The 12,653-nt window shown below is 47.9% G+C and overlaps 1 non-coding gene across 1 annotated transcript; it reads left to right on the forward strand.

Annotated features, from left to right (window-relative positions):
* Positions 1–12,543: 12,543 nt before the first annotated feature.
* Positions 12,544–12,615, forward strand: Trnad-guc (transfer RNA aspartic acid (anticodon GUC)). Its single transcript has one exon. It is a non-coding gene; the product is annotated as a tRNA-Asp (tRNA).
* The last annotated feature ends 38 nt before the right edge of the window (positions 12,616–12,653 follow it).

Consider the following 12,653-nt stretch of genomic DNA (forward strand, 5'->3'; position numbering starts at 1 on the left):
TATTCACAGAAAAGGCGTACGCCTCCCATTTTCAACAAATCAGGGCAGATAATGATATCATTCGTGGGAATGGTTGGCGCAGAGCGTGCTATGAGGTGAAGTTCTTTTTTAAGAGTATACTCCATTCCTGCTTCACTCCGTGGACTACGGCGGGCCAGTCACCTTTTATAAGCTATATCAGTTTGTAGTAGCGGAAGGCCGCGACGTTTGCTTGCAAACCCAGTGTTTGACAAGCGTACGCGCGGCGCGAACTTTATGAAGAGCAGACGCCGCAGCGTGCGCGTGGGGTACTAGCCGCGGCGCTCACAAGGACGACAGGACGACTGCGCTTCAACGTGTTAAAAACAGGCGTTGAAAGCGTACTTACCTCGTCTGGGCTCTGAGGACAAACGGTGTCGTCACAAGCCCCTTATGGGAGTAAATGGCCTGTTCCGTAGAACACTCCCTTTTGGAGTAAAACTTACACCCTCCAAAAGGGAGTTCCACTTTACAATGTGGAGGACGATGGTCTTCCTCCACACGAGTCCTGACCGGCGCTGATGGAATGTCCCAGCGGGCAGATGGACGTGGCCTCACGCTAGGACGGTGCCGGTAGAACTCATGTAGAGAAACACCACCTCCTCCTCTACATTTGGTGACCCGAACAACGAACACCATGTCCGGCGTAATTCGGCCGTTCATCATCTTAAATTTTTCGGTGGCAAACCAGCAGCAGTAGTACTATTAAGTTGAGAGACTACGACAATGAGAAACGACGACATTGCCGCCAGGGCAGCGCTACCGTCGCGCCGACTTTTTTTCGCTACTTTTTCCCTTGCGCGGCAGGCGGCGCTCGGGTGGAGGGTTGTATGGCGTTTATCGGGGGGGGGGGGGGAGGGCTGCGTGCGCGCTTACCATCTCACATGTTTCAGCCTGGGCCGACTTATTTCGTTATTTTTCAATCTGTGCCGACTTCAATCGTAATTTTTTTTCATCTACAATGGGTGTGCAGTAGGCTGTTTACATGCAAAGGATAGCCATACGCAAAAGTACAAGTGAAAATATATTTATTAAAGTCATTAATGTCAGAAATTATGTTATGACTCTGTGTGAAGGAGAAAAACTTAGCCAAAAAACCTGATGCAGAAGAGACACAATACTCCAAACAAAGATTATACTTATTACAGGCATGATGCAATAGCATTGAAGGGTATCACACATCATACACAACATTTTTTATTATCATTGGAAGTTTTCAATTAAGCAGAAGGAGTATCACATTTTAATCAAAGAAGATATTTTTAATCAATACGATTACAATCAAAATTAAAAGTTTTTTTTATAAAAACTAACATTATTATACGTGACCACCATATGGTGGTACGTAACAGGCATTAATGCCTGTTGCTGCTTGCTCGCCAGCAAGCACTCCCGCACGAGTACGACACAAATCGTGGAACACCTTCACACACAAACGCGCTCGACGGCTCCGTTTTCTTTTTTTCGTGCCCTGTCCACAAAAGAGGCGCCACTTCGCACGCGCTTGCCTCGCGAATACGTACATGTATTCAACTTCGCTGCTCTCAAACAAGGGATACGTTGCGCGAGATTACCGATAGAGAAGCCGTTTCGCAGCACCCTTGGGTCGCACATTGGTAGAGAGTCACAACCGGTCACAAGTACATCTAAGTCTATGTACGCGAACGATAAAACGTTACAAAGGAATCCTAAGAGTCATAGTATACCGACATACATTGCACTGTAACAGTAACCCTCGTAAAGTATCCATGACATGACTTCAGAACACACGACGACAATTTCATTCGCCTACTCGTAGTCCAAACCGGCGAAGTTTTTGCTTGGACCGAAAACCGTTAAATAAATTTTTCAGTTTCCCTCCTGAGCGGAAAAAACGTATACGGTTTCGATTCCGTTCCGGTTCGCAGCAAAATAGCGTTTTTTTTTTTCGGTTTTCGGTTCCGGTTTTCGATTCGCTCCGGCACCCTGGCCAGATCAAACAGTACCAAAAGCCCGCAATGCTGCATTTTATGTGCGCACTATGTTTTCAGTGTTGTATTGCTCCGCGAGGTCAGCGAGATCATACCGCAACCGGTTCCTTCGCGGGCTGCCACTTGTCTCAGTGGGGCCCATCATTGGCTGGGAGATCGAAATATCCCCTACCTCCAGCGCCTGGAATTCCGTGTCGATATACGTTAGAATCTGGTGACGTGTCCCCGTTTGAAGGATGAAGCAGAGGCTCATGGGTATGCTCTTTGAATGGCATTGTTTTGTCGTAAAGACGCTCCCTAGAAGTAAATGAATTTCATATTTTGATATTGTGAGCCTCGTTTTTTTTTCCTTTTTTTCTATAGATCATAATAACTGGAAATTGTTTGTCAAGCGGTTTAGTGCCCCCTTAACGTAACGAAGCTCGTTGCTGTTCCGTTTGTCCCAGTGTCTATGCGATGACTTCTAGGGTGCAGATATGTTTCCGCAGCTATCCACGCGCCGCCGCCTCTTATCATTTCTCTATCACATTTGAATATGGAGAACGCTGAAAACCATGTCGTAACCCAAGCAGCACAATGTACTGAAAGTCGAGTGCAATAGGGGTGGACGGGTAGGTGGAAGGCCCTGATCAGACTCGTGAAACTAAAGAACATCTATAAGACACATACCGGCCACCCCTATTGCACTCGACTTTCAGTACATTGTGCTGCTTGGGAAAGTTTACTACCAGAGATAGCAGGTATTAACCGAGTTTGGGTTAGGACTATACCATATCTCCGGCGTTTGCATGTACAAGGCCATGCAAATCCGCAAGCTTCGGCGTGGCACTCCGGATATTCGTCGAAATCATGGAGAGTGGCATGACTTCAACAAGTGACCTTCTTACGTTTGAACATGTATTTCTTTGTTGTATTGCAAAACCTTTAACAGAAGTCTTTATCGTCACAACGATAACACTTTGTGCCAATGTGTAGTCTCTCATGCCACAGCTTAAATGAAGGCGACTGAGTCTTGCCAGACTCAACACGTTTCCGCAAGGCTAGCCACGTAGCCGCAGAATAATCGTTTGCGATGCTGAAGTTGGCTCCTTCGAAAACATGCCTTGAAGAAAGTATGTTGTCTTTGAGTTATAAAGGATCAAATTTTGCCACAACCGGTCTTACTTACTTTTACACGCATCCTGCTCACACCACTGCTCACAGAGGTGGCAAAATTACGACTCATGTCCAAGAGGAATGTGCGTCCTGGGCCGACTTCTGAGGGAACTGAGCCGACACATGTCTAAAAGCGTCTGAGAAAACCCCCCAAAAAACGCCAGACAGTACCACCGGCACTGGGATTGCAACCCATATACGTCCCGTTTTAGTTTTGCTTAAGTGAATCGTTCTTTCTCGTACGGTTTTTGAACGGTTTGGCGGATGCGCAGTAGAAAGGGGAAGTGACTGAGTCGTGGCCATAAAACGATACACTAAAACAAGCTGTTCTCTAGACCTATGTTCCCTAAAATGTAAGGCGTCTCCGTTTTCACTCAAACGGTTTCCCTAAAGCGTTGTAAGGGAAACGAAGCTCCCCTCTTGAAGGTGCACCTTACGCTTTATTGACCATCACTCTGGACACGATTCCCAGGGTTCGCAGCACACAGGAAACGCCCCATACTCATTGCCTATGACTGTGCAGTCTGGCCTGCTCAGGATGTAATCGTCCGGGTCGCACCTGTAAAAGGAACGTTAGGAATCGAGTTAACATGTCATACGCAGAAAGGCGATCGTTGCGTCAACCCATCTACAGGCTAGAGACACAGAACAGTTGCGCTTACATCGTGAAGACAGTATCGAGTTACGCCTGTCTTACACCTGTTTAGTGTCAGTTATCACATTAACCCTTCTGCCACACGGACTAGAGTCACTAAATAAGGGGTATAGAGTATAGCATTCCTTTTCCGCGCCGGAGACGCCGTTCTGTGTCCTCGATTGAGCCGATCGTGTCACGTGGTTTCTCCTCCCAAGAACACGCCGTCCATGTTGAGTCCCCTCCATACGAAAGCGGTTTCTTCGGTTGCGAGCTGGCTCTACTGCGCCCTGTTCTCCGGCGGAGAAGGAGAAGATTGGCGTTCCGTTGCTAGGCGACGCAGCCGCGCCAGACCCATGTTGGCGGTCTCGCTCGCCGGCGTGGCTCAGTGTCGCTACTCTCCCTATTTAGTGACACTAACACGAACGGTCCCTCACTGACCCTTTAAATCCTTGGTAATTGAGCATGCGCGTAGCAAACCGGAAGCGAGTGAGTTCGCTCGTTCAGAGAGGTGGATGAGCGTGCTGGTCACGACACACCGCGGTGGTTTCGGTATCGCTTAAGAGCGCTCGCTAAGTTTAACGTATCACAGTAATACTCCTGCCACACGGACGGTCCTCATTGGTCCTTTAAATCCATGGCGATTCAGCATGCGCGTAGCGAACCGGAAGCGAGTGAGTTCGCTCGTTCAGAGAGGTGGATGAGCGTGCTGGTCAAGACACACCTCGGTGGTTTCGGTATCGCTTAAATGCGCTCTCTAAGTTTACGGCTCGGCGTCGCCACCCGCACAACGCACCTCTCAGTCCCTGTGCAGGAGTGTGCGAGTCACTTCCGCCCGATGCTGGGGCGTCTCGCCAGCGAGAATGTACACCACTCGCATGTTTGGTAAACTTTTGTAAACTTTTTCTGCAGCACTGTATGCTATTTTTTAAATTCTCTAATAAGAATGAAACCTTGCCTCTTGTAGTGTAGGGAACCTAACTGGGCCTCGCATTCATACTGGGTGCAGCTTATATTGTCGTAGAACACCTCGCCGTCTCGCTTCAGTCCAAAATCGGTGACGCACATTCCTGGGACAAAAGACGATAAAACAACTGAGCCTTTAATATCCCTGCCACACGGGCAGTCTTCAATGGTCATTGAAACCAATCGTCATTGAAAATGCGCGTAATGACACCCAGCGTGTAAAGTGTCAACTTCCCAAAGAGTATTGTATTCAACATTCCCCGACAGGGTGACACGTTACACGCTAGATGGCGCTATACGCATTGAAGGCTGTCCGTGTGACAGTGCTATAAGAGAGTTAAGAGAGCCGACAAGACAAAGGACGAGAATCAATAAATATAATTCCGAAGATTTATATTTAATTTGGGTTTCAATCAATCCACATTCAATTCAGGTCATGTGCGACCATGTTTCATGTTCCCTGGTACAGGTTGGGACAAAAGTTTACGGAACACGCGAGCGACGTACTTTTTTCTTCGGTGCGACACCCTTGCGGCTGCCGGAAGCGAGTGAGTTCAGTGTTTCGGAGGGGTGGAAGGGTGCACTGTTGGCGACACACAGCGGGAGCTTCCACTTCCGAGGCACACCCAAGCGACACCTGAACACTCACTTTGTGTCGCTGATGACGCGCATCCTTCCACCCCTCCGAAACAGTGAACTCATCCGCTTCTGGCAGCCGCTAGGGTGTCGCACCGAACAAAAAGTACGTGGCTCGCGTGTTCCGTAAAATTTTGTCCCAACCTGTACATCTTGATGTGGTTCCACTGGCCGCAGTATGTTGGCCCATGTACATCGTCCGGCGTGGACCTTTTGTACATGGACCAAATTTCTCTACTGCAGAAATTGAAACAGAATTGAAATTGAAGTACTACTCAATTTTGCGGAAGAGCTTCACGCACAGCTCACGCACTAGCAATCATCGATAACTCTACAACTCTCACGTTGTGGATGTGCAGCAAACCCGATATCGGTGTATTATTATTTTTGTATTATTGCGTGTTAGCGCCGCGAAGCAACTGTAGCTATAAGAGGAGTACAGATGTGGACAGTTTGGGAGAGTACAGTAGCAAGAAGTGCGGGACAGGGTGGGGGTTAGTATGCTTCGTGGGCAGACTTCAGGGGGAACTGTACCGACATTCGTCTGTGAAGTCTTCGGAGAAAACCTCAGATAGCACAGCCGGTGGTGGGACTTCAACCCACCGTCTTCAGCACGACTCTCATCACCACCAGAAAGCAGGACGCCTTAATGGAGTGTAGAAAGCAAATATAGCCGACTAAATATATGACGTCATTTCATGGTGTCATACATTGTAGTCCATGTAGTCCAAATGTAGTCCATGGAGCCAACACGCAGTGTCTCACGTTCCTCACTTGAGGGGTTTTAAAATAATAGATTTTGAAAAACAGCTTTTTTTTTTCAAGCCACCGTACGACGGTGGCGCTGAGCAGCGCTGAGAGACATTGCCTGACGAACAGGAAGTGACGTTTTAAGGGCAACCTCCATAGAGCGCATTTTCTTGCAGCGAAGTTCGCGCGGCAGACTGCCAAGCGCGTTCCGCCGCCAGTTGTTCGCCGGCTCCATGGGGCGAAAGCAAGCGGTCGGCGTCGGGAAGCCATGCTGTGATGTCACTGTTGCCAGAGTACAAGGTGGGAAATCAGTAGCTCGAAAAAATGCATTTGATGTAACAAATTCTGCAACTAAATCTAACAACTATCTGAAAAGGTGCGCCCACTAATGTATCCCGAAAGGCATATTCACTACTGCGTAAGCAAAACGTGTTTCTTGGCAGAGAAGGATCCGCATTCTAGCGATACAGTTGGCGAAACAGCGAGCAGATGACATTATCGAGTTGCAAGAAGAGGACGATGATGATGACTCACGAAAGGAGACGACCTGGTGCAGACGATCAGGCGTAGATTCGTAGCGGAAGGGCGCTTTGATTGGTTCATCTGCAGTTGACGCTTCCGGAATCGCGGTCGAAATCTGCGCGAAAATATCTGGCACGGCCAGATCGGCGGCGAACGCTCACATTTTTGACGCCTCGCGCAGGGCATCTGACGCTGAGCGAAGTTCGCAGCTTTTTCGCTGTACATTCGCTCCATGGGGGTTGCCCTTTAAGCGCGGACCCCATAAGAAGCGACAAGCGACGCACTGCAGAATTTGTCGCTGTCGCGTTTGATCATAGCGCGACTTCCCGCATGTCATGGCAAAGCCAACATGCCTGCAGCAGTGAATCCAAGCATGCAGCTCTTGTTGCAAATTTTAATCTCACACATCGACATACATGATCAGTGAAATTTACAAATACATTAGAAAGCAACATACAAAACACATACACGCGTTTATTACGGATCTAAATGCAGATTTAAAACAACATCGAAACATCCGCTTCGTTTTGTTAGTGTTGTTACGTTCAGCCCGCACAATTTATCAATACAGTCACCTATTTTACTGTTGCTCCGGCAGATCGCGGTTGCAAGAGATTGTCATGGAACACGTGTGGACTAGAGACGACCGTCACAGTGGCCTCTGCGTCATTGCTTCGGTCGAACTCAAGGTGGAACAGAACAGACTGACTTGCTGAAAAGGGTTGCCATCGTTGTCATAAGGTTAAAAAGTAATCGATTACTCAGTAATTGATTACCGAAAATTGTAATAAGATTACTTGGAAAATTGCTTGCTCACAAAATTAATTGATTACGTTAGGAATAACCGTGTAATTGGTTACTAGTAACGCATTAATAGTAACGTGTTACGTACAACTCTGTTTAAAAGTCTGGAATGTGTTTCAGAACGCTGGTGATCGGGCAGTAGTCAACGATCATTGAAAACAATGGACATTGAACAAGGCGTGCGTAGCGCCATCATGTGTGTAACATATGAAATTGTGAGAGAGCCCAATGCTCCCTGGCAAGCTGGCACGTTGCACAGCAGCTCGTGTCCAACTAAGATTAATTTTCAATTATCATTAAAGGCTGCCTGTGTCACAGGTATCACCATCCAAACACACATCTACCGCCTAACGCGCGAATCGCGGGAATAAGATCACTTTTTAGAGTTGACCGGCCTCGGCAGCTCCGTCGGCAGCGTATTGCTTTGCTGTGTTCAAGATCACGTGTGCAGTCTCGACCGAGACAGGTAGAAATGTGAAGCGGAGGTGGACATTGTGGTGCCGCGCAGAGCCGGTAGCGCGCGAGTGTTACACCCCTGCCACACATACACCCTTCAATGATCATTAAAATCAATCGTCACTGAACATGCGCGTGGCGCCATCTAGGGTGTAACGTGTCAACCTTTCAGGGAGCGTCAGATCCAATGCTTTGTGCGAAGTTGACACGTTACACGCTTGGTGGCGCCAAACGCGCGTTCAATGATCATTGAATTCAAGAATCATTGAAAGCTGCCCGTGTGGCAGGGGTATAAGAAGCACCATGATCATGGCTATCGATAAAGGATTCTGGAATGGGATGTCTGGCTGACCGGACACAACAGACATTGCTTCCAGCGCCGAGCACGTCCTGGCATAGAAATCTTAAGAAGTATGCTAGAAGGAAACCTCCGAAACTGAGACATACGGGCGAGACGAGCGCCATATTGAATCAGCTACTGTTGCCGCGGCGCATGCAAACAAAGGAATCCAGTAAGCATACAGCAAACCTAACGCCAAAAAATGTTTTTGGAACAGTAACACGCCGCCAGAACCCATGAAACGGTAAGATATATGAGAACACATACGTACACACACACGAAGAAACAGACACGACACGGACGCCACATGGTGACGCCGTCTCCTCCGCTGCCGCTGCCTCAACCAGCCTTGACTACAAGCCTAGATAGGGGCGGACACTGACCAAATATGTAGCCGACGGAAGCACAGGAGCAACCGAGCAAGTGTTGCACCAGTTTTTGGTACTGTGGCTGCTTTCACGGGCTGGAAATACACGACGTTTCCTCGGCCGATTCAATATGGCTGCTTCCGAGCGCATACATTGAGAGAAGGAAGAGCCCCGTTCAAGGACTTTGCTCTCCTCCGATCCTCCTCCCCAGCTTTCCTTCTAGCCTCTCTCCATAAGATTTCTATGCGTCCTGGTGTTCCAAATTAGCCGCAGTCCTAAACTCTAAGAAAAAAAAAGTACTTTTACTGCTTTTGGGGACTAAATGCATTGCCACAAAAAATACTCCCTTTCGGGAGCAAATTCACGGGAGTAAATGAATGTCACAGAGTGGAGACTGCATTTCACGTGCTGTTTTAAGTGTTCCAGGTACATCACTCGTGTGCATGCATGAAAATACTTTGAAGGATACCGTCAACCGCGATATATCGAGTGATATAAAATCTTGTGACATACATAGGGCGCAATTTGCGAAGAAAATTGCGACTATCTGTTTCTTACTCTGTGTGGCTGGAAAATTGCTATGTTGGCTGAGTTATACAGCCTGATGCCGTTCAAATTGACCAAGCACACATATTTACGTAGACTGTTGCATTCAGGAGACCATTCGCGAAGTTCAGTAACAATTTGCAGTCCTGGGGAGTAAATGTCGGGACTAGATGTCGGGTTAGGGGACTAAAATGGGGAGTAATTGCAGACTAGGGGAGTGGAAGCTGCGATTACTCCCCGTTTTACTCCTTTTTTTTCTTTTGAGTGTAGAGGGTGCATTCACTCACGGAAAGTGCGATAACTCACTCCCTTTTAGGGTTGTGATATAACACCCTTAATGTACCCTGAAGGGCGTAATAAAATAAGGGTGCAACCCTGGGTCACAGGAACGAGCTGACAGCCACACAAAAAAGCCAAGATCATTTCTCGATTTACACGATCCTTGGCTTTCACGTGTTCGAGAATTTGCCGCGATTGTCCGTGAGTTCCACTGTCTCGGTGCTATTTTCCCTCCTGTTTCACCAGTTATCCTGCAGCTGGAGTCCGGTCCACGTATTACTTATGGGTCTCCGTTACAGTCGGTAGCGTGTTCGCCTTCTGGTCCCGATATCGTGGGTTCGAACCCGGCCGAGGACGCTAGCAACTTGGTGGCAGGGTACAAGTTGCTTAGACACGCCGTCTTCCTCGAGGGACGTTAAATACGGGGTGCCGTGCGATCAGCTTTCATCGCACGGTAAAGAACCCTCAGGTGGGCAAAAGCAATCCACAGACCGACCGCTGTGGCGTCGCTCGTGATCTCAGTTGTGTCGCGTCGTAAAGGCCCAATTATTATTGTTACCGTATAATAACTCTACACTCTAAATCTGGTACCTTCTAGTAAAGGGTAAACATTTCAAAATTTTTACCTTCTACTTCGCAGTTCGTACAGACGCAGAGACACAATAACGTATAACGCACACTGATCCGAAACTCTCGTACTGAGTGATTGAATGTGCGGCTCGAACGAGAACGCAGTGACTTTTGAGTAGCACCTTTTATACTGGTTACCTTGCAAAGAAACGAGAAACACAAACAAAGGAAATTCAAACGCGGAATTTGTTTAGAAGTTACAACGTTCCTATAATGGGTACATTTATGAGTTACGTGGATTGGATTTCCGTTGACCTCTGAAGTAACCTAGGGCCTCGGTGGCTCAGTTGGTAGCGTGTTCGCCTTCTGATCCCGAGATCGCGGGTTCGAACCCGGCCGAGGACGCCAGCAACTTGGTGGCAGGGTACAAGTTGCTTAGACACGCCGTCTTCGGCGAGGGACGTTAAATACGGGGTGCCGTGTGATGAGCTTTCATCGCACGTTAAAGCTCAGCTCCGCCGATTTTCGACTGCGACAGAATGGAGCCATGCTTGGGCTGTGCGTTCGTTTCCGCACAGGGAGCATACATGTGAAAAATTTTCACCCATTTGTTTGTTGTTTTTAAGAAAACAATTTTTTAAATTTCCCTGGCACGGCGGTCCTGTGGTCGGCAAACCCTGACCAATCCCGGCTTCGTCCTGGCTTAGCCGCGCTCGTGGCTTGGCTAACGCCAAATCGTCGATGCGATGGCGGAGATCTATGGGCGAAGGTGAATGTTTTGGGTGTGTTCCGTGATAATTGCTGTCGTTAATAGCCTCAAAGATAGTTTTGTCGGTCTTCTTTAACAAGCCTTACAGGATGGCCTCGCTGCGCAACGACGGCCGTCGTGAGCGGACATTCTGTGCCCGCACTGTGCTTCATGCTACCAACAAGACCTAACACCTAACGTGTGACGTACTCGTGCGCATTCTCAATAGCTTTGGCAGCGCACTATGCGCGGACTTGCTGCGCGTGCAGAAAGCACCACCAAAGCTATTGAGAACGAGAACGTGCTCGAAGACGAAGTATTTCTTATAAGAAACGTAATAAAACGGTGCGGCGGTCCCCGATAGCTCGTGACAGCTATTTCAGCACGATACAGCGGCCATGACGGAGTGTAAACACAAACTGGTTGCCAGGCAGAGCTGGCTAGGTGTGGCTATCCAATCCGCGCAGTTCCAAGTATGACGTCACAAGTGGAACCGCCGCCCGGTAGTTTTTCCCAAATTTCTCACGAAGGAGTATGGAAATTTGGAAAGCAATGTGCGTTTATGAATGAAGTTGGGACCACGGTTCTAAATATCACAACGTCTTCATACTTTCGGAACAGCAGCGGAGCTGCACTTTAAAGAACCCTCAGGTGGGCAAAAGCAATCCACAGACCGACCGCTGTGGCGTCGCTCATGATCTCAGTTGTCTCGCGACGTAAACCCCCAATTATTAATTATTATTATTATGAAGTAACCTAGGTTGCTCCTCCAGTGTTACGTTACAAGTCGCGTTTAACATCTAAATAGAAGTATCGGACGTGTAACCTCTGCGATATTTGGAAATCTCCGTCTATATAAAGGTTACACATTGCTAAAAGTTACAAAAAAGGGTATCGAGTTAAGAGTGTACTGGCCAATCAGTTCTGCTAGCATGCACTTCTGCTTCTGCTACTTCTGCCCTTCTGCTATTCTGAGACTTCCTGACATGCTTCTCTCCATCCAGGTGCTGCCCACGCAAAACTCATTATGTTGGTAGGTCGCCAGTGAATATCCTGTTCAATCGAATCGAATCCATTTTCCCGAAAGTGCCGGTACCCAGTGAATACGCGTAATATATAGGTTAAATTGCATGCGGTTAATAGCGACCTCTATTTTGGATCGTGATTGGCTAGAGAGCTCAATAACTGGGTGGAGCGTTGACCTCTGAAGTAACCTTTAGTGCTCCTCCAGTGTAACGTTACAAGTCAAGTTTAACCTCTAAATAGAAGTATCGGACGTGTAACCTCTTCCTCTTCCTCCTCTCCGGAGGTTTTTAAATATATAGAGCTCTGGTAAATAAAATTTTTTTCCTGTGTTCGAGAATTCTTGTTGTGTCGTCTCTCTCCCTCCCCGTCTCGGGTACCGCCTCTCTCATCGGGGAGAGAAAACTTTGTTTTGCACGCCAAGCGCGTTCGTCGCTCGCGTTATCGGACGTTCTCCTCCTCCCCAGACTGTAATCGAATGAATAACCGCACACATTCAATGCACTGTCGACTTCTATCAGCTTAGTATGTGCGTTGGCATACTCACTCAATCAATTATTTTCCTTGTATCCGTCATGACATCGAACAGATATAGGTTCATAACATTCAGTTCACGGTCCACTTCTATCAGCTTGGTATGTGCGTTGGCATGTTCACTAAATCAAATATTTCCCTTGTATCCGTCATGACATTGAACAGATATAGGTTCATAACATGCGGTTCCCGGTCGACTTCTACTGTTTCAACTCCAGCTCTCGTCCTCGTTAGTATAGTGGCCAGTATCCCCGCCTGTCACGCGGGAGACCGGGGTTCGATTCCCCGACGGGGAGTGAAAATTTTGTTTCGCACGCCATGCTCGTTCGTGCGC

The sequence above is a fragment of the Ornithodoros turicata genome, chromosome 1, assembly GCF_037126465.1.
Source record: "Ornithodoros turicata isolate Travis chromosome 1, ASM3712646v1, whole genome shotgun sequence".
NCBI lineage: Eukaryota > Metazoa > Arthropoda > Arachnida > Ixodida > Argasidae > Ornithodoros > Ornithodoros turicata.